The sequence below is a fragment of the Hippopotamus amphibius genome, chromosome 2 (genome assembly GCF_030028045.1).
Source record: "Hippopotamus amphibius kiboko isolate mHipAmp2 chromosome 2, mHipAmp2.hap2, whole genome shotgun sequence".
NCBI lineage: Eukaryota > Metazoa > Chordata > Mammalia > Artiodactyla > Hippopotamidae > Hippopotamus > Hippopotamus amphibius.
In genome coordinates this window covers 67,686,920-67,700,469 of record NC_080187.1, presented here as the reverse complement: position 1 = coordinate 67,700,469, position 13,550 = coordinate 67,686,920, and the positions used below count along the sequence as shown (strand labels likewise).

At 37.1% G+C, this 13,550-nt stretch overlaps 1 non-coding gene across 1 annotated transcript; it reads left to right on the top strand.

Annotated features, from left to right (window-relative positions):
• The first annotated feature begins 3,691 nt into the window (after positions 1-3,691).
• LOC130847235 (small nucleolar RNA SNORA15) lies at positions 3,692-3,831 on the top strand. Its single transcript, XR_009052019.1, has one exon. It is a non-coding gene; the product is annotated as a small nucleolar RNA SNORA15 (small nucleolar RNA).
• Positions 3,832-13,550: the final 9,719 nt, after the last annotated feature.

Here is a 13,550-nt window from a genome sequence, read left to right as displayed (position 1 = left end):
TCTACAAGATTTAAAATTCCAAAGACCAGCAATCAGGGTTCCCTCCTAGTGCCCCTTTCTTTCCAGAGAGCATTCTAAACTGGAGGAAATATAGTGCTGGGTGGAGAAGAGGACAGACCCTAGCAGGAGACTTTGAGGAGGACTGGGTTTTCCCAAAAAGTGTGTGGAGTTTCACACCATAGAGACTGGAAGAAGAAATGGTTGAGTGAGGTGCAAGCCGGGGGGCCAAGGTTAATAACTTGAGTGTGTCCCCAAGGAGAGCCTTTGTGAAGATGCTTTTCCTTGCAATTATGAGTGCTTTTCCCTAGAACTATCGGAGAAAATGCATTGAGAGTACAGTTATAAGTTTTTCTTTTCCAGGATGTAATTGCCTTGAAGCTCCTTCCTCTATACCTTCAGGAAAATCTGATCACCCCTTCAGTCTTAAGTGATGTCCAAGTGGAGAAGAGGAAATGGGAAATTGTGGGGGAAGTGTGGACAGGTATCAAATCAATGTCCTAACCCATCCATGTCCCATGGTTCCGGCAGAGAAAGGACCACACTCTTCCAAGTGGATTATGCCTGGTAGTGACTGTCAGCAAAGGAATCCAGGGTTCACAAAGGAGGGAGCCATCAGGAGGTGCACACAGAGCTGAGGAAGGAGCTCCAGGTAGACATCCACAAATACTCTGGTGAGTAGAGACTGTCAGGTTGAGGACCCAGAAAAAAACAAAAATGAGGCTAAAAGAGAAGAATTTGTTAACCAACACATTAGGATTTGCTGTCCCTCAATCTGTTTATCTCCCAGCTGTAAGCTCTCCTTCACCTGAATTTATATCTCATAGTTTCACCCTCATGCTTCAATTTAGAAATGAGACTTCTTCAAGGAGTCACACATCTTCATATGATGTCCTACATATCTTATAGGATTTTGGACTTGGATTTAAATTATTTTTAAATCCATCCAAATGCCTTTGCCCTGCTGACAGCCCCACGCTGCCCACTCATATAAAAAGACTCACCAGGAGAATAAATTATTTCTTCCCATGTCAGTGGTAATTTGTGTTCACTAAATTAACTCCAGATCTACTTTCCTGAGTCAAAAATAACTTCATAGTTTTTCCTTTTCCTTCCATGTCCACCTTGGAAAGACATATAGATTTTGAAGTTAACCTCTCTCTGCTAGATACTCAGAAGTAATTAAGCTCGTTTTCTTCTTAAGTCAGCCAGATGTTTCATTTTAAGATGGAACAATACATGGTTTATTTGACCCAAGTCTCATGGAAAGGCCATTGCTTTCATTTTGATAGTCCTGTTTTGTGAGAGGTAAAAATGAAAAACATCTTTAAGAGAATTCCTTTTTTTTTTTTTTTTCTGGGAACATTGGTCGGTCTCAACAGGAAACCACATTTTTAAAGAACATGTAAGTTATTACTGATGATACTCCAGAATCTGATCAAACACTTAAGCTACAGCCGTCATGGTGGGATTTTACCACACTGTTCTTCATAACTGTTAAAGGAGATTGAAATGTCTTACCATGTCAAGATCTGTTTCTGGCAAGGTATCTATTTATATGATGTCTTTGTCACTTTAGTATTTTCTTCTAATCAAGCTGGGCTAATATGCTTAGGGCACCTTTTATTTTTGTCTTAAAGAATGCTAATAAAAGGCTAAGGGTATTTTTTTACAACATGGTGAGTGTTATTTCACAATGTTTCATTAGCCACAAATCCTCAAGTCACTTTTAAGAATTCCAGATGCCCTACTGTAGGTATTTTTGCAGCTGTTTTGTGGGAAATCATGAAAGTGCAACTCTCCTCAACAAAAAAAGAACATATCTCATTCCTGCAGGGATCAGTCTCTTTTACTGTACTTTATAGTAACAAAAAAGGCAATGTAAAGACAGCTGTGTACTATACAAATTCTGTCCATCTGCCTGAAGTTGAGATAGTTACAATGTCTTCTAATTGATAAGATACTTTGATTTTACATCCAAGGAAGTCTTTCCTTTGAATTGGTTATAATATGCTCTGAAGTTACATTTTTCTTCCTGCTACCTGCAAGACAAAATTGGGCCTAAAGAAATTCCACTGACACCCAATGATTTTGCTTTTGTAATGCATTTTTTTGTTCTTTATGATTAGGTTTATAAGTAGAATTCATTATTTTACCTATCACACAACATATTGAATCTAATCGTCAATAACTTGACTCTTCTTAAGACCACATATATTTCCTTTGCTAACACAAAATGTAAATTTTGAAGGTTATATTCAGGCTATTGTGGACATTTGTTCACTGATATTATTTTGCACTTCAGGAGTATTTTGGAGCACAGATAGCCACAGTTTGTGAAAGAAAGAGAGAAAGGAAGAAAGGAAGAAAAGAAGAAAGGAAGAGAAAAGAAAGAAAGAAAGAAAGAAAGAAAGAAAGAAAGAAAGAAAGAAAGAAAGAAAAAGAAAGAAAGAAAGGAAGGAAGGAAGGAAGGGAAGAAGGAAGAAAGAAAAAAGAAAAGAAAAGAAAAGAGTTTTCCTTTCATTATTTCCAGTATCACATAATCTACGTCTTCATTAACTGACAGTATTTCGTATCTGAATTGTAATGTTCCCGGTGATAATTTCTTTCAAACAAAAATCAATAAGAATTGTTGAAATTGAGATTTAGGACTCAACGGCCTTCCTAAAATTCACATTGCTAAGATTTTGGCTACAAAGTCAAGGCTAGACTAGGAAGACTCCATTAGTAGTACCTGTGATATAAAGAAAACTAGACTAGATTGAGATGAGAGGATCAACCCCTGGCTCAGCTATTTCTAGCTATTGGCAACATCACTGAAAGTTCATCATTTCAATTCATATTTTACAGATGAGAAACCTGAGGCCTCAAAGCACAAAGTTCTGTCAGCATTCTAGAATTCCATAGTCCAATTAAAAATCAAATCACTAAGGGTAACATTTTTGCCCTTTTGTCTTTCATTTTTATTGCTTAAACAAAGGTTTATAGACCTCAGAATGAGTTCAGGTGAGTGTCATTCATTCCCAAAACATGCAAAATGACTCAATAAAGCCATGGGCATGCCAAGCTGAAAAGTAATGTGTACATTCAGAAGGTTTGATATCTAGTGAGAAGTAAACATGCAGACCGGAGATTTCAATATATGGAGGCAGCTGCCCTGATGAGGCAGATGTGGAGTTGGGGAGTAGAAGAGAAAGAGGAGAAGTCAAATTCAAGGGAGGCAGGGAAAGCCTTCTGGAGGACAATGCTTTGTGATGCTTGAGATAAAAGTTGAGGTGACTTCCCCAGGCAGAAGGATTGACATCTGGAATGTGCTGAAGCAATATCTTTGTTACTCAACAGAGAAGAGTGGGGAGTGTTGGGGGGAGAGGCTGGGTGTGATTGACTTTTTGCATTCTAAAGAAGATTCTAGCAATGCTGTTCCCCCATTGCTACTGCAAGCCCAGCTGGTCTTATTGTACAGCAATGACTCACTATCCCACCCCATACAGGAGCTCATCAGAAAATAACTCTTCCTGGGGAGCTCTCAAAAGAGAAAAGAGAAGCAACCTGCTGTCTTAATCTTCATCTGAGCTATCTCCAAAATAGTACTAGTTGTAAGACAATTCTTTCCCTAAATTCAACAGTAAATTCAGTTCCACTGAAGTGTTAGGCTTGGGAAATTGTTTCTGCTTTTCTTTTAAAAGTGTTGTAGGCATGGCTGAATACTGTGTTCTTTTTATCAGTAGTTTACACAGCCAGACACCATGCAAAAGTAAAGTTTTCCCTTTGAAATGGCTATGATGGTATGCTAAGTTTTTTCATAGCATGCTGTTGTTAAAAGGGAATACAAATAAATGAACTAACACTAAGCTTGCAGGATTTTCCATGTGCTAGTTAAATCCTTCTGCTGTTTGAAACATTGCTTATATTGCTTTCAAGTGCAATATTGAAATATGGTTATATTGAAAAAAAAATAAAAGTGTTGTATTTTATTGGATATTTTATCAGGTTTAAGGAACCAATTACTTTACATATATTCATATGATATTTGGGATCAAATGGTCCTCTAGCTAAATCCCTGGTCTTCTAAGTGGAAAAGGAAATTATCAGGACAGTGGTATTTTCATCACAGGAATTCTGGGTGACTGAAATAAGGTAATACATTTAAGGTGCTTAGCACAGTGTGGCATGAGACAGATGGACCCAAAATGGGAGCGCCTTCCTTCACTTGTGAAGAAGCGAGTAATGCCTACTTTGTGAAAGCAATGGCTGAACTGCAGGTATAGAAAGATTTTGCTGGTCTGTTTTACCACTGCCCTTCTCTATAGCCGTCCTATGAAACACAAGCCGCCTGTCAGCCAGACTTGGGGTATAAGTGAATTAAGCAAGGACTCAGACTTTGCAATACTTTTCAAGCAAAACAAAGGCTGTCAGAAGTTAAAATGGGGTTCTTAGTGAAAAGAGAGGCAGAGGAGCCAAACAGATTTTGACTATAATTGAAGATGGAGTTGTGGAGGAGGGGCAGAGCAAGATGGTGACATAGGGAGATCCTGAACTCACCTCCTTCCACAAACACACCGAATCTACAGTTACATAGGGAACTGTTCCCTCTGAAAAAGACCTGAAAGCTAGCTGAATAGCTCCTCACAACAAGCCATAAAAGGGCCACATTGAGATGGGAAGGAAAGACACAGTCTCACCAAAAACCCCATCTCCAGCACAGCAACCTACCATCGAGAGGGATCTCACAAATTGGGAGGTTCTCCCTGAGGAGCACACACCAGGCACACCAACCCTTGGGACCTGACCAAAGAGACAATGCCCCAAATTGTCTGGCTGTGAAAATCAGGGCAGCTTGCATCCAGGAGACCCAAACTGCTGTAGGGAACTGAGATACTGCTCCTAAAGGACTTGTGTGAAGACTCTCTTGTCTGGGGCCCAGTGCAAAAGCAGCAGTTTGAAAAGTTTCTAAAACTTATGTCAAGGAGATTCATATGCTAAACTTCAAGTGTTTGCTGAAGGGGCAGGGGCCTGCTGGGACTCTCTCTGGGAACAAAGGGGCTGCCGGTCACCCTTTTTTGCACTCTCCCCCTATTTGCTTAGCACTAGCAGTACTCATGGTTTTCCCTCTCTCCAGCGGCCTTGCTAAAGCCAGTGGGCATGTGCAACACACACTGGGGAGCAGTCCTTGACTGCCTGGCTCTGGTGGCCAGAGGGGCCTGCATTCCTGCGTCCCCTTGGACTTGAACAATCACAGAAGACAGTTCTTGGCAGGCTACCACCCTCTGGGGTATTGCACAGACAGCCGACTGAAACACACACCCCAGTCTTCTTGTATAAAGGTCTATTTACTTGTCCTGGAGCTTTATCCTGAGGGGCAGGCTTCAGGTTTCCCACACATCTAGAAGCTGCAGGAATGCTCTCAGGAAACATAGCTGGGGGGACAAAATCTCAGCATTCTTTGTCAGCCTCGCTACAGATCACTGGTACTTCCCAGAAAGGAGCTTTTACACTAGCCTGGAGCCCTGATTTTTGCAACTGCTGTCCAGGGACACCTCCAGATTGCCTGGTCTGGAGGCCAGAAAGGCTTACAATTGCAGTCCCATATGACTGTATATATTTGCATACCTTAAAAGTTGCTGCCTGAGGGTCTGGCTTCCAATCAGCTTGAAATTAGGTGCTAACTGAGGACCTTCCCTTTGGAACACTAACAAGTCTTGTCACACCCTCAACAACTGGGACCAATCAAGAGGTAGAGCAATGTTGAAAAATAACATTCATCTCCTACACATGGCCACCCCTTCAAGACAGGGAGAGGTAGTTGTTTCACCTAAAACAGAGAAACAAACACAGAGAATAAAGAAAAATGAGAAAATAGAGGAAAACATCCCAAAAGAAAGGACAAGATAAAAGCTCAGAAGAAAACCTTAATGAAACAGATATAAGTAATTTACCTGATAATGTGTTTAAAGTAATACACAAAGATGCTGACTAACCTTGGGAGAAAAATGGATGAGCATAGTGAAAACTTCAGCAAAGATATAAAAAATATAAGTACCAAGCAGAAATGACAGATATAAAGAATATAATAATTGAACTGAAAAATACACTAGAAGTTTTCAACAACAGACTAGATGAAGCAAAGAATGAATAACTGATCTAGAAGACAAGGCAGTGAAACTCATCCAAACAGATCAGCAAAAAAAAATTCAAAAAGTGAAGATAGCTTATGGGGCCTATAGGACAATATTAAGAAGAATAATATTCACATTATAGGGGTCCAGAAGGAGAGAGAAAAAGGGGCAAAAAACTTACTTGAAGAAACAATAACTGAAAATTCCCTAACCTGGGGTAAGAAACAGACATCCAGATCCAGATAGCCCAAACAGTTCCAAATAAGATAGATCCAAAGAGACCCACACCAATACATAACAAAACTGTCAAAAGTTAAAAAGAGAATCTTAAAAGCAGTAAGAGAAAAACAGCCTGCTATGTAAAAGGGAATACCCAGAAGAATATAAGCATACTTATATATAGAATACATATATAAAAGAATATAAGAATACTTTTCAGCAGAGACTTTGCAGGCCAGAAAAGAGTGACATGATATATTCAAAGTGCTGAAAGGAAAAAAATTCCAACCAAGAATTCTTTTTTTTTTTTGTTAGCTCTTTATTGGAGTATAATTGCTTTACACTGTTATGCCAGTTTCTGCTGTACAACAAAGTGAATCAGCTGCATTTATACATATATCCCCATATCCCCTCCCTCTTGAGCCTCCTTCCCACTATCCCTATCCCACCCCTCTAGGTCATCACCCAGCATTGAGTTGATCTCCCTGTGTTATGCAGCAGCTTCCCACTAGCTATCTATTTTTCATCAACCAAGAATTCTTACACAGCAAGGTTATCATTCAGAACTGAAGGGGAAACTGAGTTTCCCAGAATAGTAAAAGTTAAAGGAATTCATCACCACTAAATGGGCCTTATAAGAAATGTTATAGTGACTTCTTTAAGCTGAAAAGAAAGGCAAGTAGTTAGTAACAAGAAAACATATGAAAGTATAAATCTCACTTTTAAAGTAAATATATAGTAAAGGTAGTGAATTCATCACTTCTAAAGCTAGTTTAAAGGTTAAAAGACAAAAGTAGTCAAAATAACTAAAAGTATAATAATTAGTTAAGGGATATACATACACAAAATTTAAAAATATAAAATGTGACATTTAAAACATAAAATGTGGGGACTTCCTAGGTGGCACAGTGGTTAAGAATCCACCTGCCAATGCAGGGGACACAGGTTCAATCCCTGCCCCAGGAAGATACCACATGCCACAGAGCAACAAAGCCTGTGCACCACAACTATTGAGCCTGTGCTCTAGAATCTGTGAGCCACAACTATTGAGCCCATGTGCCACAACTACTGAAACCCATGTGCCTAGAGCCCATGATCTGCAACAAGAGAGGCCACTACAATGAGGAGCCTGGCCACCACAATGAGGAGCCCATACACCACAATGAAGAGTAGCCCCTGCTCACCACAACTAGAGAAAGCCCCTGTGCAGCAACAAAGACCCAACACAGCCAATAAAATAAATAAATAAATAAATAAATAAAAACATAAAATGTGGGGAGAAAAGTAAAAATGTAGAGTTTTAGAATATGTTCAAACTAAAGTTACTATCAACTATATATACATATATATACATACATGTATGTATGTATACATATATATGTATGTATGTGCTGGTATATGTGAGCTTCATGGTAACCACAAAGCAAAAACCTATGGTAGATTCACAAAAGTTAATGAGAAAAGAATCTAAACATAAAACTAAAGTCACCAAACCACAAGGATAGAAAGCAAGAGAAGAAGAAAGGAATAGAGAGGAACTATAAAACATCCAGAGAACAATGAACAAAATGGCAATAAGTACATACCTACCAATAATTACTTTAAATATAAATGGACTAAATTTTCCAATCAAAAGACAGAGAGTGGCTGAATGGATAAAAACAAGACCTATATATATGCTGCCTATAAGAAACTCACTTTACATGTAAGTATACACACAGACTGAAAGTGAAGGGATGCAAAAAGATTTTCTAGGCAAAGGGAAATCAAAATAAAGCTGGGATAGCTATACTCATATCAAACAAAATAGACTTTTAAACAAAGACTGTAATAAAAGACAAAGAGGTGTATTACATAATGATAAAGAGGGTGAGAGTCAATGCAAAAAGAAGATATAACATTTGTAAATATTTACGCACCCAAAATAAGAACACCTAAATATATAAAGCAAATTTAATAGACCTAGAGGGAGAAATCGACAGCAATACAATCATAGTAGGGGACTTACATCAATGAATGGATCATCCAGACAGAAAAATCAATAAGAAAATATTGGCCTTAAATAACACATTAGAACAAATGGACCATATATATATATATGGATTATTTCCTTCCTTTTACTAATTTGGGCTCTATTTGTTCTTCTTTTTCTAGTTTCTTGAGGTGTAAAGTTTTATATATATATATATAACATTCAATCCAAAAGCAGCAAAAAACACTTTTCTTGGATGCACGTGGAAAATCCTCCAGGATAGATCATATGTGAGACCAAAACACAAGTCTCAGTTAACTTAAGAAGATTGAAATAATATTAAGCATATTTTCTGAACACAATGGTATGAAACCAGACTTCAATTACAAGAAGAAAACTAGAAAAGTCACAAATATGTGGAGATAAAACAACATGCTACTGAGTAACTAATGAGTCAACAATAAATCAAAGGAGAAATAAAAAAGTACCTTGAGACAAATGAATATGTAAATACAACATGCCAAAAATCTATGGAATGCAGCAAAAGGAGTTCATAGCAATAATGACCTTCCTTAAGAAACAAGAAATATCTCAAATAAACAATCTAACTTTACATCTCAAGAAACTAGAAAAAGAAGAACAAATAGAGCCCAAATTAGTAAAAGGAAGGAAATAAAAAGATCAGAGTAAAAATTATTAAAATAGAGACTAAAAAGACATAGAAAAGACCAATGAAACTAAGAGATGGTTCATTGAAAAGATAAACAAAATTGACAAACCATTAGCTAGACTTATCAAGAAAAAAAGAGGGCTCAAATAAATAAAATCAGAAGTGAAAGAGGAGAAATTACAAATGATACCACAGAAATGCAAAGGATTATAAAAGACTACTATGAACAATTATATGCCAACAAATTGGACAACCTAGAAGAAATGGATAAACTTTAAGAAACATACAATCTTCCATGAGTGAATCATAAAGGAAAATAGGAAATCTGAATAGATTGATTCCTAGTGAGGAGATTGAATCAGTAATCAAAAATCTCCTGAAAGGGGCTTCCTAGGTGGTACAGTGGGTAAGAATTCACCTGCCAATGCAGGGGACATGGGTTTGAACCCTGACCCAGGAAGATACCATGTGCTGCAGAGCAACTAAGCCCGTGAGCCACAACTATTGAGCCTGCGCTCTAGAGCCCATAAGCCACAACTATTGAGCCCATGTGCCACAACTACTGAAGTCCACGCACCTAGAGCCTGTGCTCTGCAACAAGAGAGACCACTACAATGAGAAGCCCGCGCACCACAATGAAGAGCAGCCCCCGCTCACCGCAACTAGAGAAAACCCATGTGCAGCAATGAAGACCCAACACAGCCAATAAAATTAATAAATAAATAAATTTATAAAAAAAAAAATCTCCTGAAAAACACAAGTCCAGGACCAGATGGCTTCACTGTAAATTCTACCAAACAGTCAAAAGATTTAATACCTTTCTCAAACTCTTCCAAAAATTGAAAAAACGGGAATTCTTCCAGACTTATTTTATTAGGTCAGCACTACCTTATACCAAAACCAGACAAGGACACCACAAAAAATGAAAATTACAGGCTAATATCTCTGATAAACTTAGATGCAAAAGTTCTCAACAAAATATTAGCAAACCAATTCGTCAATACATTAAAAGCATTATACACCGAGATCAAGTGGGATTTATTCCAGGGACGTAAGGATGGTTTAACATCCACAAATCAATCAATGTGATAAGCCACATTAACAAAATGAAGAATAAAAATCATATGATCATCTCAATAGATGCAGAAAAATTATCTGAGAAAATTCAACATCCATTTATGATAGAAACTCTCAATGAAGTAGATATAGAGAAAATGTACCTCAGCATATGAAAGGCCATATTATAAGCCCACAGTTAACATCATACTCAACAGTGAAAAACTGAAAATTTTTCTATAAGATCAGGAACAAGACCAGGATGCCTAATCTCACCACTTTTTTCAACGTAGTACTGGAAGTCCTAGCCAGAGCAATTAAGCCAGGAAAAGAAATAAAATCATCAAAATTGGAAAGAAAGAAGTAAAACTGTCATTTCTGTGAATGATGTGATTTTATACATAGGAAACCCTGAAGACTACAGCAAAACATTATTAGAACTAATAAGCCAATTAAGTAAAGTTGCAGGGTACAAAATCAATATACAAAAATTTCTTGTATCTCTATTCACTTCCAACAAACTATCAGAGAGAGAAATTAAGAAAATAATCCCATTTACAATTTTATCAAAAGAAAATACATAGGAATAAATTTAGCCAAGGAGGTAACAGGCCTGTACACTGAAAATTATAAAACATTGATGAAAAATATTGAAGAACACACAAATAAAGGGGAAGATATTCCATGCTCATGGATTGGAAGAATCAATATTGTTAAAATGTCCATATTCCCCAAAGCAATCTGCAGATTCAATGCAATGCTGATTAAAATTCCAGTGGCGCTGGGACGAAGTGAGAGAGTAGCATAGACATATACACACTACCAACTGTAAAATAGATAGCTAGTGGGAAGTTGCTGTATAACAAAGGGAGATCAACTCGTTGATGGGTGGTGCCTTAGAGGGCCAGGACCAGGAGGGAGTCGTGGGAAAGGTGGGATATGGGGATATATGTATAAATACAGCTGATTCACTTTGTCATACCTGAAAAGCTGGTAGAAGAGTGTAAAGCAATTACATTCCAATAAAGAGCTTAAAAAAAAATTCCAATGGCATTTCTCAGAGAAATAGATCCTAAATTGTTTTTGTCATGCCATTTAAGAGAAATCTTTATTGGAGTATAATTGCTTTACAGTATTGTGTTAGTTTCTGCTGTACAACAAAGTGAATCAGCTATATGTATACATATATCCCCATATGCCCTCCCTCTTGAGCCTCTCTCCCAACCTCCCTATCCTACTCCTTTAGCTCTTCACAAAGCATTAAGCTGATCTCCCTGTGCTCTGTAGTAGCTTCCCACTAACCATCTATTTTACATTTGGTAGTGTGTATGTGTCAATGCTACTCTCACTATGTCCCAGCTTCCCCTCCCTCAAGTGTTCCCTTCCCTTTTCCTCCCCCTCCCCTCATGTCCATTCTCTATGCCTGCATCTCTATTCCTACCCTGCCACTAGGTTCATCAGTACCATTTTTCTAGATTCCATATATATCTAAATGTTGAATAGAACCACAGAAGACATTGAATTGCTAGAGCAATATTGAGAGAGATGAACAAAGCTGGAGGCATCATACTCCCTGATTTTGAATTATATTACAAAGCTATAGTAATTGAAACAGTACAGTACTGACATAAAAATAGACACATAGATCAATGGAAAACAATGGAGAGCGCACAAATAAACCTTCACATATATGGCCAAATATACAACCAAAGGAGCCAAGAATATCAAATTGGGAAAGGGCAATCTCTTCAATAAATGATGTTCTGCAAACTGCTGACAGAACATACAAAAGAATGAAACTAGACTACTATCCTATACCATATGCAAAATTAACCAAAATGGATTAAAGACTTAAATATGAGACCAGAAGCCATAAAAATCCTGGAAGAAAATATTGGCAGTAAGTTCCTTGACTCAATTTTGCAAAAGATTTTTTTCAGATCTGACTCCAAAAGCAAAGGCTAGAAAAGCAAAAATAAGTAAGTGGGACTACATTAAACTAAAAAGCTTCTGCACAGCAAAGAAAACTATCACAAAATGAAAAGACAGCCTACTGAATGGAAGAAAATTTTTGCAAATCATATATCTGATAAGGGGTTATTACCCAAAATATATGAAGAACTCATAAAATTCCAAGCGAAAACAAAACAATTTGATTAAAAAATGGGCAGAGGATCTGAATAGACATTTTTTCAAAGATGACATACAGATGGTCAATAGACACATGAAAAAACACTCAACATCATTTATCATCAGGGAAATGCAAATCAAAACTACAATGAGACATCACCTTATATGTGTTAGAATGGCTATGATCAAAAAGACGAGAACTAACATGTGTTGGTGAGGATGTGGAGAAAAGGGAACACTTGTGCACTGTTAGTAGAAATGTATACTGGTGAAGCCACTATGGAAAACAGTATCTAGGTTCCTCAAAAAATTAAAAGTAGAACTACCATACAATCCAGCAATTCCACTTCTGGGTATTTACCCAAAGAAAAGAAAGACACTAATTTGAAAATATATATGCATCCCTGTGTTCATATGTATATCATATTATACACACATGATGAGATACTATTTAGCATAAAGAAGAATGAAATCTTGCCATTTATGAAAACATGGATGTGGACCTAGAGGGCATTATGCTGAGGGAAATAAAGCAGACAGAGAAAGACAAATACCATGTGATTTCACTTATATGTGGAATCTAAAAACCAAACCAAACAAACAAAACAAAGCCAGACATACAGAGCAGATCAGTGTTTGCCAGAGGGTCAGGTATTGGGGAGGAGAGGAGCAAAATGAGTAAAGGAGATAAAGAGGTACAAACTTCTAGTTATAAAATACATAAGTCATGGGGATGTAATGTACAGCATGGTGTACATTACAATAATACAGTAGTGCATATTTGAAAGTAACGAAGAGTACATCTTGAAAGTTTTCATTATTCATACGCACACCAAATTGTAACTCTGTATGATGACAAATGGTAACTAGACTTATTGTGGTGATCATTTCAGTGTATACAAATATTGAATCATTATGTTGTATACCTGAAGCTAATATAATGTTATATGTCAATTATACTTCAAATTAAAAAAGAAAAAAGGTTGAGTCAAGCATCATCAAGTGAGGCGAAATATTTGGTATATAATTTTACTTATCTCAGATAAACATAATACCTTAAACTATGTTAATAAGGAACTTCCTAGCAGGCAAAATTGAAATGACTGGCTTAATAAAGCAAATTAATAAATTTGTTATTAGAATTTAGAATGTTAATAATTCACCTAAAGTGATTGTGAATAGCTTGTTTTCTTAACTGGTTTTAAAAAGCCTCCAAAAGATTTTTTTACATTATTAATTTATTCAGCTAACTTTTCCTCCCTGGACTGTGGAACTATAAACCAGTGCAGCTGCTGCTCAAATGTTCACCAGTTCCCAAGAGAAGTCTATACTAATGACGCTATAAGAAATTTAGGGGTAAAAGACTTGGGTTACATAATTTGCAAACTAT